Source organism: Heterocephalus glaber, unplaced genomic scaffold (genome assembly GCF_053883595.1).
Source record: "Heterocephalus glaber isolate CG9 unplaced genomic scaffold, H.glaber_assembly_v1.0 deba00001457, whole genome shotgun sequence".
NCBI lineage: Eukaryota > Metazoa > Chordata > Mammalia > Rodentia > Bathyergidae > Heterocephalus > Heterocephalus glaber.
This window is the reverse complement of record NW_028258305.1, coordinates 10,931,015-10,951,896: the sequence shown is the minus strand read 5'-3', so window position 1 is coordinate 10,951,896 and position 20,882 is coordinate 10,931,015. Positions and strand designations below refer to the sequence as shown.

Below are 20,882 nucleotides of genomic sequence, written 5' to 3'. Positions count from 1 at the left end.
CTAGCTGGAGTCCTATATGCCTCACTTATCTGTATGTCAAGTTCTTTTCCCCTCCTTGGGAAGTTTTCTGCCATCACTTGTGTGAACAGGATTTTTATGTCATCTGCACTCTCTCCTGTTTCTTCATTGACTCCCATCAGTCTTATGTTATTCTTCTTTGCGTCATCTAGCAGCTACTGGATTGATTTCTCGTGTTCCCTTATAATTTTAAAGCAATTTTTCTTTTCCTCCTCACTAATTGCAATCTCATCTTCTATATGTGAATTTCTATCCTCACATTGGTTCATTCTGGTGCACAGACTTTCGACGGAGTTTTTAATCTCTTGGAAATCTGTTTGTATTTGTTTTATGGATTCCATTTGTTTCCTGTATTGGGATTCCATCATGTTCCTCAGATCCTCTATTTTTTTATGTGTCCTCTCTAGATTTATTAATCATGTCTTGCGCCATGAGCAAAATCTTTGCTGTTATCTGAGTAATTATTTCTGATTTCATTTTTCCCAGATCCTCTTTTGTTGCCAGTTCAGAGAGTCCAGGTGGTTGAGTATCATAGTGTTCCATCTCGTTTCCCTTTGGGGTTGCTGTAGGTGATCTGGAAGTCTGTTTTTGAGGCTTGTTTATGTGACTTCTCATTTCCATGGGGGTGTGGGGTGGGGTGCTTCTGGCACCCACGCAGCTCACCTTCTGTGCCCTAGGAGCTTGGAATAGCAGCAGGGCAGCTTCCTTCCGGGCGCTGGGACCAGCTGAGCTTCACTGCCCTAGGAGCCTGGGATGGCAGCAGGGGAGCTTCCTTCTGGGTACAATAAAAACTCATTGGTTCAATTCTTGATTGGATTAGATGTCTCTTTCCACACGTAAGCTATATATGTGACCCTGTAATTAGGTGATCCAAACTTCTAAGGCTAACAATATTCAGTAGTGTCTTCCACACAGAAATAAACACAGGTAAGGCAAATAACTTCTTTTAATAAATACTGGTGATAACTTAAGAAGCAGAGTTTATCCAAGACGTAATTTTCAATTTTCCTCATAAATTAAAATATTGAATTATTATTTGTGTGACCAACATGATAGTCATAAATATTAGTGAGACTGGGGGAGTTTTTCAAACAATGCTTTCCCTTGAGAATGTTTCTACCACGGATTATCCGGAATCTAGAGATTAATCTGGCCAGAACTAAATAATGCTTCTATTAATCCTAGTCAAAACTGGTATCTAATGCACTTCTACGCAAGGAGACGCATATAAAGGGATGCTGGGCCTTTGCAAAAGGATTTAAATTATTTAAGTTTTAAGCTTAATCTATGCCCTCCCCAATATCGGTGCAACAAACTGTGAGGCAGACTACTCTAGCTCCTTTGGGAACTTTCCACTGTGCTGGTGCTAGTTTGGATCTCTCGTGCGTGTGCGTGTCACTGTTTTCTCGTGAGTGGAACAGACGCCAATAGGTCATTCCTCCCTGAGTAGCGTGCTGCACCTTCAGGCCCCCAGGTGTGGTGCGCCCTTCCCCTTCCGTAGTAGTCAGACATCACTTACAGCGAGGTTTTCAAAGTAAACGAAGAACCTAGCACTTTTGGAGAGTCCAAAGCTGCCAGTGAACTTGGGTGCTGGAGAGTTCGGCGGAAGGGAAGGAAAGGTGACTAAGCGGTGCACCATTTTTTTTTTTTTTTTTTTGGCACTTTCTGAAGGGAAGGGGTGGAGAAGGGTGAGGGGGAGCAGCACTTTCCCCCTTTCAGCAACTGCACCTCTGCCTGAGATGAGTCTCATTTTACCTGTACAGTATTAAAAAAAAAAAAAACACCACCGTACTCCCTGCACCAACCACCCAACTGTTCCGACTTTCTTTAAAAGCAGCTGCTAAAGAAAAGCGGGAAAGACTGGGGCGGAGGGGAGACAAATAAATAAATAAAAGCCAGCGCGAGGGGGAAGGGGAGAGCAGGGAGAGAGGGAGCGCCCGGGACGCGAGACAGCGGCGGGTTCAATTAGCTAAACAAAGAAATCATGGCGGACTGTTTACGCTGGGCCGCGTCGGGCTGCGCGGACGCCGGCCCGAGCCGCCGCGGCCCCTGGAGTCGCAGAGCTGCCCCGCGCCCTGGCCGGGTAAGTGACGCGGCCGGCGCCGCCCTCCGCCCCCGCCTCCGCCCCCGCGCAGCTGGGCTCCGCGCCTCTGCTGCCGCCGCCGCCGCCCCTGCAGCCTCGGGGAAGGGGTGGGGACAGCGGGGTGGGTGGGGGCGGCTCACAGCCCCTCCGCGCGCGGCGCCTCGCGGGTCGGGCCCTCTCTCGCGGCCCGCGCGCGCTCACCGAGCACCACCTCCTCTCCGACCGGGCGCGGCGCGCCGCAGCCGAGGAGGTGGGGCCGGGCGGTGACCCGCGGGACGAGCCAGTGCGGAGGCGGGGTGGCTTGGGCGGAACTCGGCCCGTACGGGGACACCGCCTTCCCTCCTCGGCCGTGGGCGGCCGCCTTTGCTGAGCCCGATCCTCCGGCCGCACGACCCTTCTCTGGGTTCCTCCTTCGCTCGTGGCTTTTCTCTCCAACCTTATGGTTGAGAACTTGCGCCAGAAGTCACCTCCCAAAGGCTGACCTTACCTATGCCACCCTCCTCTGCCCCTGCCCTCATCTTTGTGCCCGCCTGTCCCCCGTTCACTTTTTTCCTCCATAGCATGTACTCTTTTTTTCCTCCAAGAGGTTGTCTGTCAAGTAAGTGTCTTTGTGCTAAGGTTGTAGTAGGAGGTTGCTTAATGACAGGGGAAGAAAACAAAGGCCAAAAAATGGGGGTGGGAAATAGAAGGCAATGTCACCCATTACAGAGGGTGTTCTTAGAAAAGATGGTTTCCTTTGGGGAGCCCTTAGCATCAACTGACATAGTTCCTTTTTAGAGGGAAAAAACCCCCTTAAGTCCTTCAAATAAACCTTAATTTTCCTTCCAATAAAACTTAAAAAAAAAATGTTTAGTGCATCCAGTAGTTTGCTTTTTCTTTTTCTTGTTTCAACTTTCCAGAACCTTAGTATCTTATCCGACTGTGTCCTCTCTGAGGAAAAATCACAGCCAAGGACTGACTGTTGAACGGAGCAGGAAGGGGGTTGGCATTTAAGCAGCCTTGACTGGGGACCTGGACATTAGAACCAAGCCCAGTCATATCGCTTTGCGTGTATCCTTTTGAGTCTCTTGACATCGCACTGCAGACAGGTTGCTAATTGACACTGTAAATCATAGTATGGCAAATTGCTTTATCATCTGAGGAAGAAAATGCTGACATTAAAAAGTCTCTTGTATTATCATAGTAATCATATCTTTTCTATACAAATATGGTTCATGAAAATGAATTCTTTATTCATAATTTTTATTTTTATTATTCCTCTGGAAGGCTCATCTGGCATAAGGTATACTATTTTTTCTCTCCTTCCCCTTGAAAGTGACCAACAGTGGGTAATTAATACTGATTTAGTAGCAAGAGAAAAAATAGATGTGCTTTGAGTTAATCACCAGAGCTACTTTTTTTGCAACTCACTACATTTTTAATAAAGCAAGGCTTATTTCAGAATTATTATTTGCCAAATATAGTCCATCACTCTACCATCCTGTTACTCCTTTTGGACTCACTTGGATTTCCAAATCTAAGATTTACCTTCACAGGATAGGAATGGGAGTAGGTGACAAGCCTTAGCTAACTCAAGAACCCAGGACTTGCTGGAGACAGAAGCTCCTAGTGAAGATTATACACGTTTGTTTTCACAGTTATGTGAACATGAGAAAAACAAAGCTGGTACTTCCAAAGAGCATCTACTCAGAAACTTCATTCACCAGTTAGCTTGAGATTCCATTACTCACTAGCCTTTCTCATAAATGGATTTTATGTTGACTCCCCACACATAACAGGTCAGAGATCATAGTCGTAGGATAAAGTGAATTGGCTTCCAACGTGACTTTAACAGAAGCAGAAAGGTCAGCCTTTGGGTTATAGATCTTGCTTGACCCATTAAGGGTCAGTAAATTAATAGACTGTGTTTGAGTTGACACTTCTGATCTCAACTTAATGGGTTGATTAACTTATGGCTGCAATCTTCATTATAGACTGTTAGCACATTGTTAAACCTCCTAGAATAAGAGATTGTTTTTATGTTTACTTTTTGGTTTTCAAGATGAGCCTTAGTTTTTTTAACTGAAAGATTAGTTAAACCATTCTATAGAGAAAAAAAGTTTGATACTATATATATATGAATTTGGGAAGCAAAATATCTGGCTGAAGAATTTTCCAACATACACAAAGATATTCAATTATAAACCACCTCAAATGGAAAAATACACATATTTAGGATTTAAAATCAATATGCTCATTGGTAGCTAGGATTCTGTCCCTTTTACTGTTCTATGTATATTTCAGTGACAGTCTAATTTAATATACAATAGGCAGACCTCCATTGATGCCTTGTGTAAATTGCCAGCTGGGAATAGTCAAGGCCTAGATTTCGACTACTAGGAAATGTGAATGTAAGGCCCCAGTGAGGCACACATTTGTGATCAACATATGTAGGAAATCAGTCTCTTGCTTACATTATTAGATCCATAGAGTATTTCCTTTCTTAGTTTTCTTGAAATTTGTAGCACATTCCAAGCTAGTTGTAATCCGGGTCATTGGGGAATCATCAGTAATTAGCCTTTAATCTCACTTATTTGCTAATCGATATGTCAATAATGATGAGAAAACTGCTAGAGAATCTTGCGAAGTTTGTACACCCAATCATGTGATAGATTAAGAGTTGTATACATCACTTCAGATGGAATTTTCATTCTAAACTCAGTCCGTTCTTCTGTCAGCTACTGCTCTCAAAAGGAGCAGCAATTTCTCGTGGAAGCTTTTGAATTGACTAGTTGGCAAACATTTATTAAAACAAAAGCAAAAACAAAAATGTTAGCAAAGTCAATAATTATTCTACAGAAAAAATATAAGGAGAATTAGGACATTTTTATATCTCTAAAACCAAGACTAAGGAAGCCTGATGATTCAAAAACAAAAGAACAGTCCTCCAAATCATGAGGGGCTAGTGAATTTGTCAGAGATGACTTATGACCTTACTTCATGGATTAAGGTCCATGGACTGATGACCTTAGGGTAGGTAGCACTGACTAGGGCTTAAGGAGCAGGCAACACTGGGTGTGGGAAAGAGAAGAGAAGAAAGCTCAAGTAGACCATTTTAAATAAGTATCTCAGGATGATGTTCTTGAAAGGTCCTATAGTAGGCAGATCCTCAGTTCACAAAACCAAGTCTCAGAGAAAATAGGGTCTTCATAGAAAATTAAAGTAGCATTAAGTATATTAAAAACTCCATAGTAAATAAAAAGCTGTGGAAGGCAGCTGCCTTCAAAAAGTAGCCCCATTTGTCAGCATTAAAAGCCTGTACTAACAGGTAATCCTCTCGAATCATATTCTTGTGTGCATTCAGGGACATGTGGCTGCAGAATTGTGATCTGGCAAGGCAGACGCCTCCAAGCTCTAGGGTACACAGATTATTTTTGGTTATAAAGTATTTGAGCCCATTCTAACTTGAAATTCAATGTTCTTTGTGCTTTCTCCCTTGTTTCATTTTCTTAAGCCCTGCCAAAATGCTTTTGTAATCATATAGCTCTTCTACAAATTATCTTGATATTTAGGGAGTATTTTTTTTTTTTTCTTTTGCGATGGGAGCGAGAGTCATTCTGCTGTCATCTGCAAAGTTGGAGGATGTGCTGCTGTAAGCAGGCTCCTCTCTAAAACGCTTGACCACAGTTCACCAGGGAGAGCAATGGTTGTGTCCAGCCATTCCAGGGACTGAACTGAATCTGTAATCCATAAATAGATCATGGGTTTTTTAATGTATGATGTGTAAATGTAAAATGAGTTATTTAAACTTTACCTGGGAAAAACTTATTTTAGGTATATATATATTGTGAGATATGGAGAAGTAAAAGCAAAAAAATTTGCTTTATTGATGATATAAAGATAGCTGGATTAAAAAATTGCTTTAATTAAAAATAAGAATTTTGGTTAATTGGGGCTCTGTGGTAAGCTGTGTGCTCTGAACAGAAGTGAGAGACCATGAGCAGGAGCTGTGAAAAAGAAAGTGGGTTAGGAAAACAGTTCCCTCTCCCCATCTTTTCTGCTGCCCACCTCAGGAGAAGCAGGGAAAGAAAAACTGTTGCACAGAGCAAGGCTTATTCAGATGGGCAGAATCTGCAAGGGAAGGAGTAGCATTCCTCGTGATCATTCTGTGGCTATTAGCACAACAGCTTGTGGAAGCAGAATCTTGAGCAGGTCAGAGGTTGAAAGAACTTTCCTGAGAAACCAAGGCCTCATCTGTGGTTGCACTTGGGCTCCAATAATACAGGATACAAGATAATAACTAGGAAGAAGATGAATCCGAAAGATAGTTAGAAAATACGAGAAGGAAGTTAAGTGGAGGTATAGGTATATGGGCTTTGTTCTTACTCCAGAGCCCTTTGTGGAGAGGCAATAGACTCAACTCTCTTATCAAATTAAGGTCCACCAATGTTTAGAAATTTAATTCTTTTATGCCTTTCTTGTGCATGTTTTGTGGGGAGAAGTGAATTTTGAGTGGATACATAAGAAAAGGTGGGAACTAATAATAATAAAGTAACCCAATGAAACTGCTTAGAGTGTATTAAAATATTCATTTATATAATATTCCACAAGTACAGAGTTTGAAAGCAACAACCATATACTCAAAATCACGTGTCCAAGATTATGTATTTCCAACAATGTATTGAAAATCACTTTAACTTCTGAGTTAACTAGCTAAAATTACTATATCAAGCCCTTGTGTGTGTTGTTATAATTCAATGAAATTTTAAAAGTCAAGGGTACACTCATACAACACATTTGTCACAGAGCCATCCTTTCCAAATGAAAGCTTCTAAATATAGGCCAGGTGAAACTGAGTGCTGGAAAAAGACAGTGAATTTGACATCGACATTGTATTATCAATTACATAGTGTCCTTTATAACAACACATTTCTTTAATTATTTCTTCTCAAAAGCGTCATGTAAGATCTAACACAATTAAATTGCAATAATTTCCTGACTAAAAGAAAATGAAAAACAAACATTAAACTTTTTATCATCTCATAATTAGTTGAAAAATTATACTACCTATATAAAAGAGTACCTAAGGTATTGAGCATTCTGACCAATGACATTTGAAAAACTGACTCTTCTCTTTTATTTTACTTTTTATTATTACTCAAATTTTCAGTAATATACAATTTAAGAGTAATATATTAATTTTCTAATGGTATTACAAATAATCACTATAAACTTTGTGACTTAAGACTACATTTAATTATTATCTTACAGTTCTGTAGGTCAGAACTCTGCCACATGTTTCACTTCACTAAAATAAAGGTGTCATTGAGACTGCTTTCCTCTCTTGGTGTTCTAGGGAAGAGTCCATTTCCTTATTTTTACCATCTTCTAAAAACCACCCCCATTCTTTGGCTCAGGACCTGCTTCCTCCATCTTCAGAGCCAGCAGTGTTACATATTTCTGACCATTCTTCCCAAGCTACAACTCCCTCTGACTACAGCTGAGTTCTCTGCTTTTAAGGAGTTATACAATTTGATTGAGCACTCCTGGATAGTCCAGAATAGTCTTCCAGTGTCATGGTCTTTAACCTCAACTTCAATGGAAAAGTGCCTTTTGCACATGAGGAATCCAAGGATGAGGATATCACCTTTAGGGGGCCGTTATTCTGCCTATCTCTAATTCTCCTCTCTTCCTAAATATGCAAGTTTAGGTATCTCCACAAGTAGAAGTCAAGCATAGAATTGCAAGGCCACAAATTTCTTTGGTAGTGACACCAAAAATGTTGATAAGTAGGAAAATCAGAGAGAAAATAGAGACAAGAAAAGGTGTATTAGTTGCCACTAGGAACTGAAGCTGGATCCTCTAGGAGAATAAGAGGAATAGTGTAAAGGTAAGAGTTATCCCAATGGTGGGATGTATAATCTGTGGCATTTTGCCTCCACACCCTTGTCTTGGTTGATTCTGGTTGCTTTTGAGAGTGTCACCTCTCTGGCATGTGGGCCAAGCATGTTCCACCAGACAGGCTGAAAACCTCAAGCAAAGCTCGTAGGCGTTCACCATAAGCAGCCTCCCCATGAAGAAATGAATGTCAGGAGTTTCTGTGTGGGCACCAGTGGATCTCTGACCCCACTTCCAAGATTAAAATTCTTCAGCAAGTTCCACTTTTTCATTTGTTTCATGCATTTTGTTTATTATGCATATTGATTATACTGATTAATGGGTTTCATTTGGTCAGATTTGTACATGCATACAACATACTTTGAATCATTTTCACCCCCATCACCTCTTTTCTACCCTCCCAGCTAGCTTCACATTTTTTCTTTTGAAGTCTCACTTTTTATTAATCCTCCCTAATTTGTCTGGCATTTCCTTTTCTCTATAATGACAATTCTACTCTGTCTCTCTGCCTCAGTCTCCTAATCAGTTCCATCCACTCTAATTTGTGCTGTGTCTGGCCTCAAAATTTGACCTAAAAATCATGGCCTTTATAGTGTCCTTTAAAACAGAGTAGCAAGGAAACAAAAGTCTTCATTAGTTTCCCATTTAGCTGTAGGAAAACCTAAAAATAAAAATGCTCAGTCTAGCCCTCAGGTACTTCATTCTGGCACCATAATACCTGATCACTGTCAACTCAGAGGCATATACCGTCCTGTGCATGTCAACTTTACCCTGTCCCTGCAGAGCAGGAGCACTAACCCAATTTGCCTAACTCTGCTTTTGCTTTGTTCATACATAGTCCTTAACCCTTTGGATCTAAGCCTGGATAATACAGAACTTTTTACCTGGTCCAGGTCAGATGCTCTTATCTCACTTGTCTTGTAACTATTTTTGAGCTCATCTCATGCTTTCCTGTCTTCATGCTCTTGATCATTGAGTTTCTTTTTCTGGGCTAATGATCTAATCCCTGGCATCCTTGAAGGTGCAGGTGAAACCTTTCCCTTCTTTATTTAGCCTTCCATTAGCCCACCCCAGCTGGAAGTGAGGCATCTCTCTTCTCTGAACTCTTTAAAAACTACTATTCTAGCTTTTATTATTTTTGTTCATAATTTTAGCTATTTTTTCAAAACATATAAGTTTAATCTCTTCAGACAGGTTCTTTGAAGAGAGTGGAATACCATGTACTTTTGCCTCTCAAGCCCCAGAATGTTTTCATTTTGGTAGGTATGCTTTAGCTATTTGTTGATATATTTATAAAACATAAATAGTATGTTTTAGAAAAGCCTGCACAATATATTTTGACCAAAGTGAAAAAATAAATGAAAAAAATTTTTAGTATTTTAGTGACATGTTGTGTTGCTGTGATACAAGGCAATTCATTACTTGAGTTGAATGATAAAAGAATCTGATTCTCTTTTTTTAATCCTTACTTCAGCCAAGCAAATTTAAAAAAAAAAGTTAAAGAAACCAACATGTTTAAAACTAAGCTATTTTAAAAGTACAGACTAGAAGTTTGGATGTTTCTGTATTTATAACCTAGCCCAAAGAGATAAAGACCTTTGCCTTTTTGAAAACTGAAGTATAATTTAAAAAGTATTTGGGCTTTTTCATTAAAAATTGTCAAATTTCCAAACCTAATTTAGAAAGAACCTAGGATATTACTTCATTTGAAAGGCAAAAATGTCCATTCATTTCTTGGATGCTGATTTTTGGGGAAAAAAATCCGTGTTTTCATTTTGATCTCATGAGTGAAGGGGGTGGCCTGTGAAAGTGGGAAACATAGCTGCTGAGCTGTTAAGATATCAGCATAGCTTTTCTTTATGCATAATTGTATGTACCAGGGCCATGTACCAGGCTTTTAAAAAAAATCTGTTTTAATCTGGACCAATAGTAGCATTGAAGTATTGCCAACACAATAAAATTATCTGGTTGGGGTCCTATCACTTGTTTATTCCTGACTTCTTTAACACAGGTCAAATGAGTTAATATTATTACTATTATGCTATTCAGTAGTTTTCAACCCTAGGATTTATGCTGATACCTGGGTTCTACCTGCATAAATTCTAGTGAAATAGGTCTGGGCTCTGTCTGAGCATCAGGATTTTGAAATCAGTATCATATGAATCTAGTGAACAGATCAAACTAAAAACCATGCTCTCGTCCCCTTTGTCCCTGCAGACTGACAGAATATGGACATTGTGAGTTGTAGAGTCTATAGAAAATATAGAAATCACTTCTCCCAGGAAATTTATGAGCTGTGCAAGCAGTATTTAGAGAAATGACTCATGTCCATACAACAGGAGTTACAGTTAAATTTCAGGTCTCCCACTACTAGGCCATAGTTTTTTCCTACTTAAAATGCAATCCTTGGACCAGCACATTACTTGGGAGTTTATTAAAAATGCAGAGTTTCAGGCTGTATTTCTGATCTTCTGAATCAAAATCTGTTTTTGAAAACTTTTTTCAGGTTACTTGTATTCATGTTCTCTTGAGAAGTGCTATTTTTTGAAATTGCATAACTGCCATTTCTGAGTCTGGAATCTTTATTTACTTCTGTGTCTTCAACAGCTAGCACAATTACTGGGCATGGTTGATAACTTTTGTTTCATTTGAAATGCATTTTTGCTACAAAATATCTTAGAAATATGCTTTTAAATATTTTTAAGATATATGAACTTGATCATACTTTCTGTATGCTGTTCAACATTTTGCCTTTTGAGTGTATTAGTCAGCTTTCCTGTTGCTCAGACACAATAACTGACAACTACAATTTAAAAGAAAGGTTTAATCTGGCTCATAGCTCCAAGAGATTCAGTCCATGGTCATCTGCTCCAAGGCAGAAACATCATGGGGGAAACGTGTGGCAGATCAGAGATGCTTAGTTCATGGTTCCTGGAAAGCGGAGCAGGGGAGGAGTGCCACAGAGAAGGAATGAAGGACCAGCTAGAGGATCCGAGGTCATGCTTCATGACCCAATCAGACACACCTAGAATGTGTTTTACTAATTCCCTGGGTGGCTCCCAATCCAATTAAGTTGACACAGTCAAGCTTAGCCACAGTGAACCTTTGTTGAGTACTTATTTTGTACCAGGCAGTGTAACTACAGAGGTAAATGAGATACTCCTTAGACACCTGCTATCTAGTGGGACAAAAATACAGATGTGATAATACTGTGGAGTAAAGGCCACTATGGAAATGTTGTGACATGAGCCCACAGTATGTTCTATGATGACAAGGAGAACGAGTACTGGGTCTGGTTCTCTAGGATGGTCTTGGAGATTTACAGGCAAATGAGAGCTAAATTAACTCCAAACAGTAATCAAGAGTTAGCTAAGTGGCGGAGTAGGCAGCAGAATGCAAAGGGGATTATAAGAGGAGAGGGCAGCATTGGCAAAGGCTCAGAATAGAAACACCTTACTCTATGTGTTAAAATAGAAAACAAACTACATTTAAGTGTGGTTCCTCTTGATAATCCAATGGAAACATCTAGAAGGGGCTATAAGGAAGAGCAGAGACTTGTTGAATTTCTGATTTACGTGGCTTATATGTAAAGGTAAATATTCCTAAAACTAGGGGCCAACCAAACATTTTACCACTTGGAAATATTAACAGTATGTTAACCATAGTACTCATTACAGTACAACATTAAGAGATCTTTTAATTGTGCTCTTTTAGTCTATATTCTCACAGCAGTCTAATGTTCAGAATCAAGGATAAACAAATAGCACTTAAATTCAGTCCGGATTGAATCACCCAATTCTGTTGCCTTCAAATGAGACTTTCCTTTTCAAATGACACTGCGGGTTTAGGATTGTTCATCCAATATGGTAACTGATAGTGTGGCTGTTGCCTGTTGAAATGTGGTCAATCCAAACTGAATGGTACTTTAAGTGTAACATGCACACCAGATCTCAAAGACTTATTATGAAAAAAAGTAAAATATCTCAATTATTTATTTTTTATAGTGCTGAGCTTTGAAACTCATTTTTAAAAATATTAATTACTTACTAAAGTAATACTTTGGATACATCGGGGGTTAAATAAAATATGTATTATTAAATAATAAACTAATTTTAGAATTAATTCACCTTTTAAATTTTAATGTAGTTACTAGAAAATTTAAAACTATGTATGTGGCTTACTTTACGTATTTCCATGGGCAAGACTGGCTTCCACTACTGAAATTTGAAGATCCTACCAAATAATTACCTTTCTCTTCCAACCTAGAAACATGCTCCCAGTGTAATCTGTGGCTCCAGATAACTTAGAAGTAGTTTTAGCTTTTCAATGATTGTGTCAAATTGGGGTGAAATTAAGTGAATAACAGCCTTTATACAGTATTTTAAAATTTTTATTTTAGTATACCTCTTAGTAACCTGCAGTTATTTTTATTTTATGGTTATCCAGTTTTATGACTTGTCCAACTCTTTCCCTCTAAAACCTGAATAAAATACCATTGTCAAATACACCCTCTCTAATCTGTGTTATTTGACATACACTAGGTAGGACAGAGCTTTAGGTTCTATTTTCACTTCAGTGCAGATGTGAAAGTTCCAGTTAATGAGAGCGTTGTGTAAGTGTTTGTGTTTCAGAAAGAAAAGGCTCCCTGAATCTGCCTTAAAGCTTTAGATATTCTGTGCAGGGAATAAAGTGACATGCTCAAATTAACTGTGGCCAGACAGATACACATGACATGAATATAAATGTTTGAGTCTTGCTCAAATTAAGGTTCTTGGTATCAGAGAAAGCTCTTTCTCACCAGGCAAGTCAAAACCACTGTATCTCACTCTTTTACTGGGATATGTCATACAGGATTTGCATTGAATTTAGCTATGAGATTTTATCCAATACATTTAATGCATTTAAAGGGAACTTTTTCAATGGCCTAAAATTTTCAGTCCCTATTTTTGGGAGATTTAACAATTCTTCACACTTTTCTTTACATCTTTGGAATAGTGATGTGGTCAACTGGAAAGCTGAGGAGGGTAGAATATGACTTTTGGAATCAGCAAACATGTTTCCATGCTTTACCTACTGGTGGCCAGAGGCAGGTCAGTTCACCAAAACAAGCAAACAAACAAACAAAAACCCACGAAAAAACAACAAAAAAACCCCAAACCCCCAGCTTTTTGGAAGTCTAATTTCTTGAATTGCTGCTTCTTCAAAAATTACTTCTCAGAAAGGAAGTTCACCAAAATTGAATTCTTCCATTGGCTCATTCATCAAATGACCAATTTGCTAAATCATTGATTTATCAAAACTTTCCTTATACTAGGTTTCTTAAAGTTTTTAGCAAATTCTATTATATAAGGTAAAATATAACAATATGGCTTTGAGGATGTTTCAAAGTTTCAGTTTAATTTAGATTTAGCTCTTCTTAGTTTATATTTTTGCTGTAGCCTTTTTACATTAACTAGTAGTTGGCCTCCGGCTGAAATTCCCTCTGCTCCAGATTTTCTGACTGTTCTTCTGATGACTTATGTATTTCAATTCATAGCATTGTGCTCGTCTTAAAATCAAGAACTTCTTCAATCATATGGATAAAATGAGTTTCGGTTATCTAGCACCTTTTTAATCTGGGCTAGTGCATTTGTGTATTTTTGATTCATAGATTTGCTAACTGGATGAATCAAATGGATTTCTTGCAATGCATCTAAACATTGTAGAAATGCCTTATATGTAAAACATACATGAAATGACATTTCACTGGTATGGACTGTCAAATGTGCTGTAGAATTGCTGGACTAGAGTGGTTATGGCAAAAGAAAACTAAACAAAACTAGGAAAGTTAAACAAAATATTATATATATTATTAAGGTGTTAAACCATCCTATGCAACTCGATTTATTAGAAATTTTATAATTTTTAAAGTTTTATAAAATGCAGAAATTTTATGCATTTTCTTTCTTTGGCTATGTTAACTTGTTACTAGTTTGTAGGAAGATTTGAAATTAAAAGTAATACTATTATAAGTGTTAGAAAAGAAATTGGAATGCCGGAAAAGATTTTATAATGGGCCATGTAATTAAGGCCTCAAATTTGATATCTACTAATTACCAATGCAGAGTGATTTTAAATTCCTAAAAGTTATCTTTGAGATCCCTTTCCACCTAAAGAATTCTATGGTGTAAAAACAAACTAACAGACAAATTAACCCACTGAATCAAGACCTGCCTAGATCTCAGAACTTCTGAGGCCTGTGTTCCACAGGACAAAATTCAGAGATGAAGGTAACTGTATAATTATGAAGAGAATTGTTTGCTTGGACCCTGAGCAGTCCTGAGCTCCCAGGAATCCCATTCCTCAACAACCCTGAGGAAAACAATATCTGGTCTTATCTAAGTTTATCTGAGCAGGGGTGGAGGACGGACAGCCTTCACTACCCTTGGTATCTCCAAGAGTAAACTTCACCTTTAAGCAGTTATCCAACCTTGGCAAGTCTATTGCCAAGTTGATTGCCTCATTGGTGCACTGAAGGTATAAGGAGTGTGCTAAGGTGGCCTGCAGCCTGACTAGGCACATGCTGGAATGTTCACTAAATGTAAGTGACCTATTTGTTTGTGTTTCTATCTACTCTACCTTGAGCTTTTTTTGTTTTGGTTACTTATTAGTATTTCATATTTATTTGCAATTCTCAAATATTCCATTTTTTATCAAAAGGAAATAAGTATATACTTAACCGTATGATTGCCCCTGAATATTTCTGTGAAAGCACATCTTTATTCTGGCTGGAGCACACTTTACTTATGAATTCAAATTGTTTTGAATACTAAATAATAATAATAAAACTTTTTAGAGGATACTAACAGGCTTCATTTGAAAATAGCTACTGTCTAATTTAAAATACTATTGAAAAACTCAATTCATTCTTCTTGGTATGTTTTAGTGTTAAGGGTTTTCCCCAAGTACTGTAAAGTTTTACAAGTAAACTGATTGTGCATTCGGCCAGTACTGCAGCCTTTACCAACTGCATTTCCCTACACAATTTTAAGTCTCTCTATCTTCAGGACTTCTGAACAAAGTAAAAGGCACATACTTTCTTTACATTTCCATCCATAAAATGCAGCACAAATCTCAGTACATGTACTCAGGGGAAAAAGAAAGAGACATCTCCATGCTCTAGGAACCATTGACAGAACATATTGCAATCTTTTCATTATGTTCACACGAAATGAGGATTTAACGCATGGGCAAAACATTCTATCCCTAGAGGTTCCAATGCCCATAATCCCACCTTGAAAATAGCTCCGTATTAATTGTCGCAGCCAAGTGGACACGGAGTTTTACTGCTTGGCACTCTTACTTCACAGATAACTAACTGTAATCATGGAAACCTTTGTTTTTCATTTTCTAACAGATCCATATTCAAGCAAATGTTTCATATGTTCCTCTAAACCTAGAAAATCCACTGGGAGCAAGCTAAACATTAATGCCTTTACTGTATTTTGATCTTAATTGTATGACGAATATTTATAATTATATACACTTCCAAGAATATACACACATATAAATATGTATATACATACATATATATGTATATACTTTGCTTTAAAATTTGACACATGAAAGTTCATATTTTATAAATGGATAAATTGCAAATTGGCCATCCACATTACCAAAGAACTAGCTTCCTTTAAATAACTGTATGTGTGGTTAATTTAAAATATGATTCAATTTATAAGAATTTTATTTTTACTTCACTCCTGGGATGCATTTATTGTTTAAAGTGAGGTGCACCTGGATGAAATGGATGTTTATAAGTTCTGCCTTACTTTTCTCATTTTCTGTGCCTCAGGACATTAACTGTTAATGTCTTATGTTATCTAATATCGTGTACTTCAGGCATTTAATAAATTTAGAGTGAGTTCCCCAAATAACATTGTGACATATATTACATTCATTTTCTTAAAACAAAGAAAGCAGAATTTCCTGCATAGTAAATCCCTCATTACCCACAATTCCACCTTACAAACAAGAAGAACTCAGTTGTTTTAGGTGACTGTACACCGTTTATAATTCTGGGTTGGTAAAAAAACCCACCAAAATCCTGGCGCATAAACAGCCAGTGGTAGTAATGTGCGAATTTTGAATTGTTCACTGTTTTTATTACAGGTTCTAGGTTTCAGATGAACAGGAGCCTCCTATTGCTTTTATAGCAGGATATTAAATTGCAGCCTCTGGCAGGCGGCACCTGCCCTCTTCCTGGCATCCTCTAGTCAGTTGTTGGCCATGTGATATCCTAATGTAATGTATATTTTGTGTTTTGCTCTACATGGGGATTTAAAGGTTGGGAAACACAATCTCTCCCTAAGGGTATGCAACCCATGGTGTCAGGTCTTGATAAAACCTTCATATAACTAAAATTCAATGTATATGGGAGGGCCTGCCTTCCGCAGAGTTTTTTTTAGTGGTGGAATGCAATAAAGCCTTAGGAGCATCTTACACAAATGTATATAATATCTGGTTGACTTTGGATAGAAATTACTAATACCTCTTTTGCCCTGGCAATCTATTGTACTGACTATGCACTATGTGCTTAACACTACCTAGTATGGCATGTAAAGAATTAATCGTGTGTATGTGTACTGATCCTTTGCTATGTTCTGTAGGTAGATCGTATATTCTCCTCCAAATTTGAAATAATTAATAAACATTGGGTTTATTATTCATCTTTATGATTTATTTATGAATATTCATAGATTTTAAAAAGCTAGAATGAATTGAATGGGATCTTACCTCCTTTTATGGCACAGCAGTTAAGTGGCATTCTGAGTTAAATGACATCCCTTTGGTTTAAATCAACTGTGGTAGGGACATTTACACCACAGCGATTGGCAAGTGATTTAAATCTTGTCCCCCACTGCAGCCAAATGTTAAATATTTATCAGCACTCTACTGCATAGGAAGATGTTCATAAGCAGCTGTTATTAAAGAAGACAACTGGTGGAATGCATTCTGGATTCTCTGCTCTAAAGAAATCAAATATGTTAAGCCTTTTAAAAATAAATATTGTGGTAATATAGGTGAAGAAATAACATATAGAACCATAAGCTGCCAACTTAAAAAATCCTTTCTTTCAAAATGATTTTTTCCTTTTGGGGTCAGTTCTTTATCTTTTTTTTTGGGAAACTTTGAAGTGTTCTTCAGGGACATACAGAAGTCCACAATTCTTGGCATATATTCTATACAATGGAAGTACTATTTAGCTTTGATTAACTGATCCATGAATGGAAAGTTAAGTTGTGAAAACATACAAAGTAGTAGTACTCATTTTGTAAAAATCTGTGATTACGTATGGATGTGATAATCTGAAGCAGTGCTATCAGATAAATAATACATATTTAAAAATTTTCTGTAATTACATGTTTACCCGATAGGCCAGAACAACTCCGTCCCAAGGAGCTGTTACAGACTGAGTAAATAATACATGTTTTAAAGTCCATAATTACATATGTAAACGATAGACTATCGAGTAAATAATGCACATTTTAAAAAGTCCATAATTACATATTTACATGATAGTCTGTAAATTCTGTAATTACTTATTTACACAATAGACCATAACAGCTGTTACAGTCTATTATGTTAACTCTCATAGAATTATATTATGGATTTTTAAGAACATCATAAAGAACCTAAGGAATGGAGTGATAGAAATGAAATAAAACGTTAACTTCACACTATAGCTTTTTTCATAAGAGGAGGATTTTTGAGTTCAGGTAAAACTTATAGCTGATTCTTGAAACTTGCTGTTTGCTGACTTAAAATTTATTTGGAAAAATATAGGTTAAGGAATAGTAGGTCACATATTTCACCATTTCTATGGATAAAACACAGTGGCATAAATAAAATATTGAATGTAATTATTATATTTTTATGCTTTAAAAAAATTATAGTACCCAAAATTAAAATTATGTTCTTCCTTTATTCTATATGTGCACTAGAATATCTATTCTATAGTTTGTACATAATGATAAAATGTTAGGTCTGAATAGACTAGGTACAATGATAACACATGCATTTGTGGATTTTTCATGAGGATTATGGTTGCTTTCTTGACCTTTTAAGTGTCCTCATGGGTTAGGGAGTCATATGCTACATTTTATTTGTCAGTTTCTGAATATATTCTAAAGTTAAATACTAGATCAATGTGAACAACTAAGAGTTCTGTTCATAAATACTACTAAATAGCAAGGCTAAATCAAGCAAGTGACAATCTGTATTTTAGTGATGTTGGACCATATAGTCTTAACAGGAAAGTACAGTATAGAAGAAACCTTTTTGGGCCAGGGATTTAGCTCAGTGGTTTCTCTGCCTGGTGCTCAAGCGCAAGAACTGGAGTTCGATCCCCGGTACCAAAAAAAAGAAAAAAAAAAAAAGAAGAAACCTTTTATCCTATTTGTTAAATATTATTTTGTAAGATATTCAGCAGCTTAAGTGAGTTTTTAAGAGGGATTCACATTGCATAAAGTATATTTTTTACTTCATATTTGAGCTAAAACCTGATATTTCTCAACAATATTCATGGATGAGGTTATGAATAGCATTTATTCTTTTTGTTTTCTTCTCCTTTTTCTTTTTCTTCCTCCCCCTTCTCATGCTCCTCCTCTTCTTCTTCCTCCTTTTCTCCCCCTTCTCCTCCTCCCTCTTCTTCTTCCTCTTCTTTCCCTCCTCCTTCTCCTCTTCCTCCTTTTTTGTGCAGTACTGGGGATTGAGGCCTGAGTTACATCACCAGCCCTTTCCAAAATAATTTTCTTTTTTTAATTTTGAGACAGGATCTCACTAAGTTGCCCAGACTGTGCTCAAATTTGCGGCCCTCATGCCTTAGCATCTCAGTGCTAGGATTACAGACATGCACTATCATGTCAGGCTGTGAACACAACTCTTGATAAAAGATATTGTATGAGGACTCATTGCACACAAACACACACACACACACAATTTTCACAAAACTATACATACCTTTACAAAATACAATGCACTCTCATATTTATTTATTTTGTGAAAATGCTAGTTGTAATTCACCAAATTGATTTCATGATTCACATATGAGTCACAGTCAGCAATACAAAAAACATGGATTTAGCCAATGCTTTTTATTGTTAGCATACAGGGCTTTTAAGTTTATAACAAGTAAATAAAATTTGGCTAGATTTGGAATGGAAGTCTTTTATTATTGGATCATATTTGTGTAGTCTAACAAATATGAGTTAATTATTTATGAATCTAGCAATAAATAATAAAGATATAAATTTTTCTCATCTAGGCCAGTAGTATTAACATTTTGAAATAGAGTACCCTAGACTATATTATTATAGAGGTGTGATTATCATTAAAAGTTTAGAAATTATTTGATAATGTGATTTGCCGAGTGATATAACATCAAGTACTCAGAATATCTTGATTGGGAAAGGATTCACTTCATGGGCACAGCTGATGTTCTCAGTGCAGATTTGAGAGCAAGCAAAACAGCGAAATACCTAAAAGTAAGCAATAGCTGATCCAAACTAGCATTTCATTTTCTTTTTCATGGTAAGAAAATTTTTGAATAATAAAATTGATGTAAATTTTATATATGATAAATTAAATATTGAAATTTTTGAATATTGAAATTTATCTAAATTTAATGAGTGAAATTAGATTTGATATTAAGTTCCCAAATGAAAAAGTTACCATTAATTTGTAAATGAAGTCAGTTATTTAAAAATAATTTGTTTTACTCTCCTTTCTGTTATATATGTTACTATTCACTAAAACAGTATGCTGACTTTATTTTAAAAAGGAGATGTAGAATAGAAAGACATTCAGAAGAAAGGCATTCTTCTGGTTGTGTAATAAAAGTCCTAAAATTGATAAATATTCACTAGATACAAGTATCTAAAATCTATACCATGGCAGGTCTCCATTTTGTCAATACTTTTCATTTGGTGACCAGACAGAATGAAAGGAATTTATGTAAGTATTCCCCAATGATCTCTGTAATATTCATGACTTTGAATAAGCTCAGCGAGTGGAATACCTTCAGATCATGGCCAATTCAGTTATAATCTCACACACAAAAAATCATGCCAAGTCTTTTATTTGGTTTTTAAAAACAACACTTGGGCTCATATTTTATTCACTTCTCTAATTTTCGGCCTTTATTGTACAATTCTCCGTCTACTCTGCTTTGAAAGCTCTTAATTCTCTCCTTCTCCTTCCTTGTCCCAGCTCAGTTAAGACCAAAACATTTATGGTCTGTCTCCCAAATATATCTTGAGCTTTCTTGTGCCTTCTTCCCCTTTCCGCTGCCATGTTCTGCCTCCAGACCCTCATGGTCCTACCTGAATTCTTTTAGGCCCCTGCAGTGACCTTCCTGCCTCCATCCAGCATCTATCCCTTTATCCTTTGCACTGCTAAGCGGTAGTCCTTCTGGATATTAGATCAGGACCATCATGCCTGCCTAATGCCAACGGCTCCCTTTCTCCTGCCCTGCTATGCTCACACTTCAAGACATGGTGGAAGCAGAACATTTTGCTGGAGCACTTCTCAGTGTCCCTGGGATCACGTGGTACCCCTAGTGACCAAGTCACCACAGCACCTTCGGCATGGCTCTTTCAGCATACCATCAACTGTTTGACTGCATGTTGGTCTCTTTATCTCATACAATGTTAACTTCTCAGTGGTAGAGCTGTATCTTTTTGCAGGAAATGTTAAGTGCTTAAGAAATATTTGTGGAATGATTAGAGAGAAGAACCACTAACTTGAAACACTGACTTCAAATTCAGGCTGATATATTTCAATTAGATTTATCAGAACTTGAAATTTATCTCCTCAGTTGTTACTAAAAACAGAATTAGGGAACATGTAAATAGGATACGCATAT

At 37.3% G+C, this 20,882-nt stretch overlaps 1 long non-coding RNA gene across 9 annotated transcripts in view; it reads left to right on the top strand.

Moving 5' to 3' along the window:
- Positions 1-68: 68 nt before the first annotated feature.
- The window catches only part of LOC101702303 (uncharacterized), a 610,288-nt gene continuing 589,474 nt past the window's right edge, over positions 69-20,882 (top strand). For 8 of the 9 annotated variants that reach the window (XR_015453096.1, XR_015453090.1, XR_015453093.1 and 5 more), the window contains exon 1: positions 69-2,101. This is a non-coding gene — a long non-coding RNA (uncharacterized LOC101702303). The remainder of the gene's footprint in view (positions 2,102-20,882) is intronic. The other variant, XR_015453095.1, reaches the window with a different exon arrangement.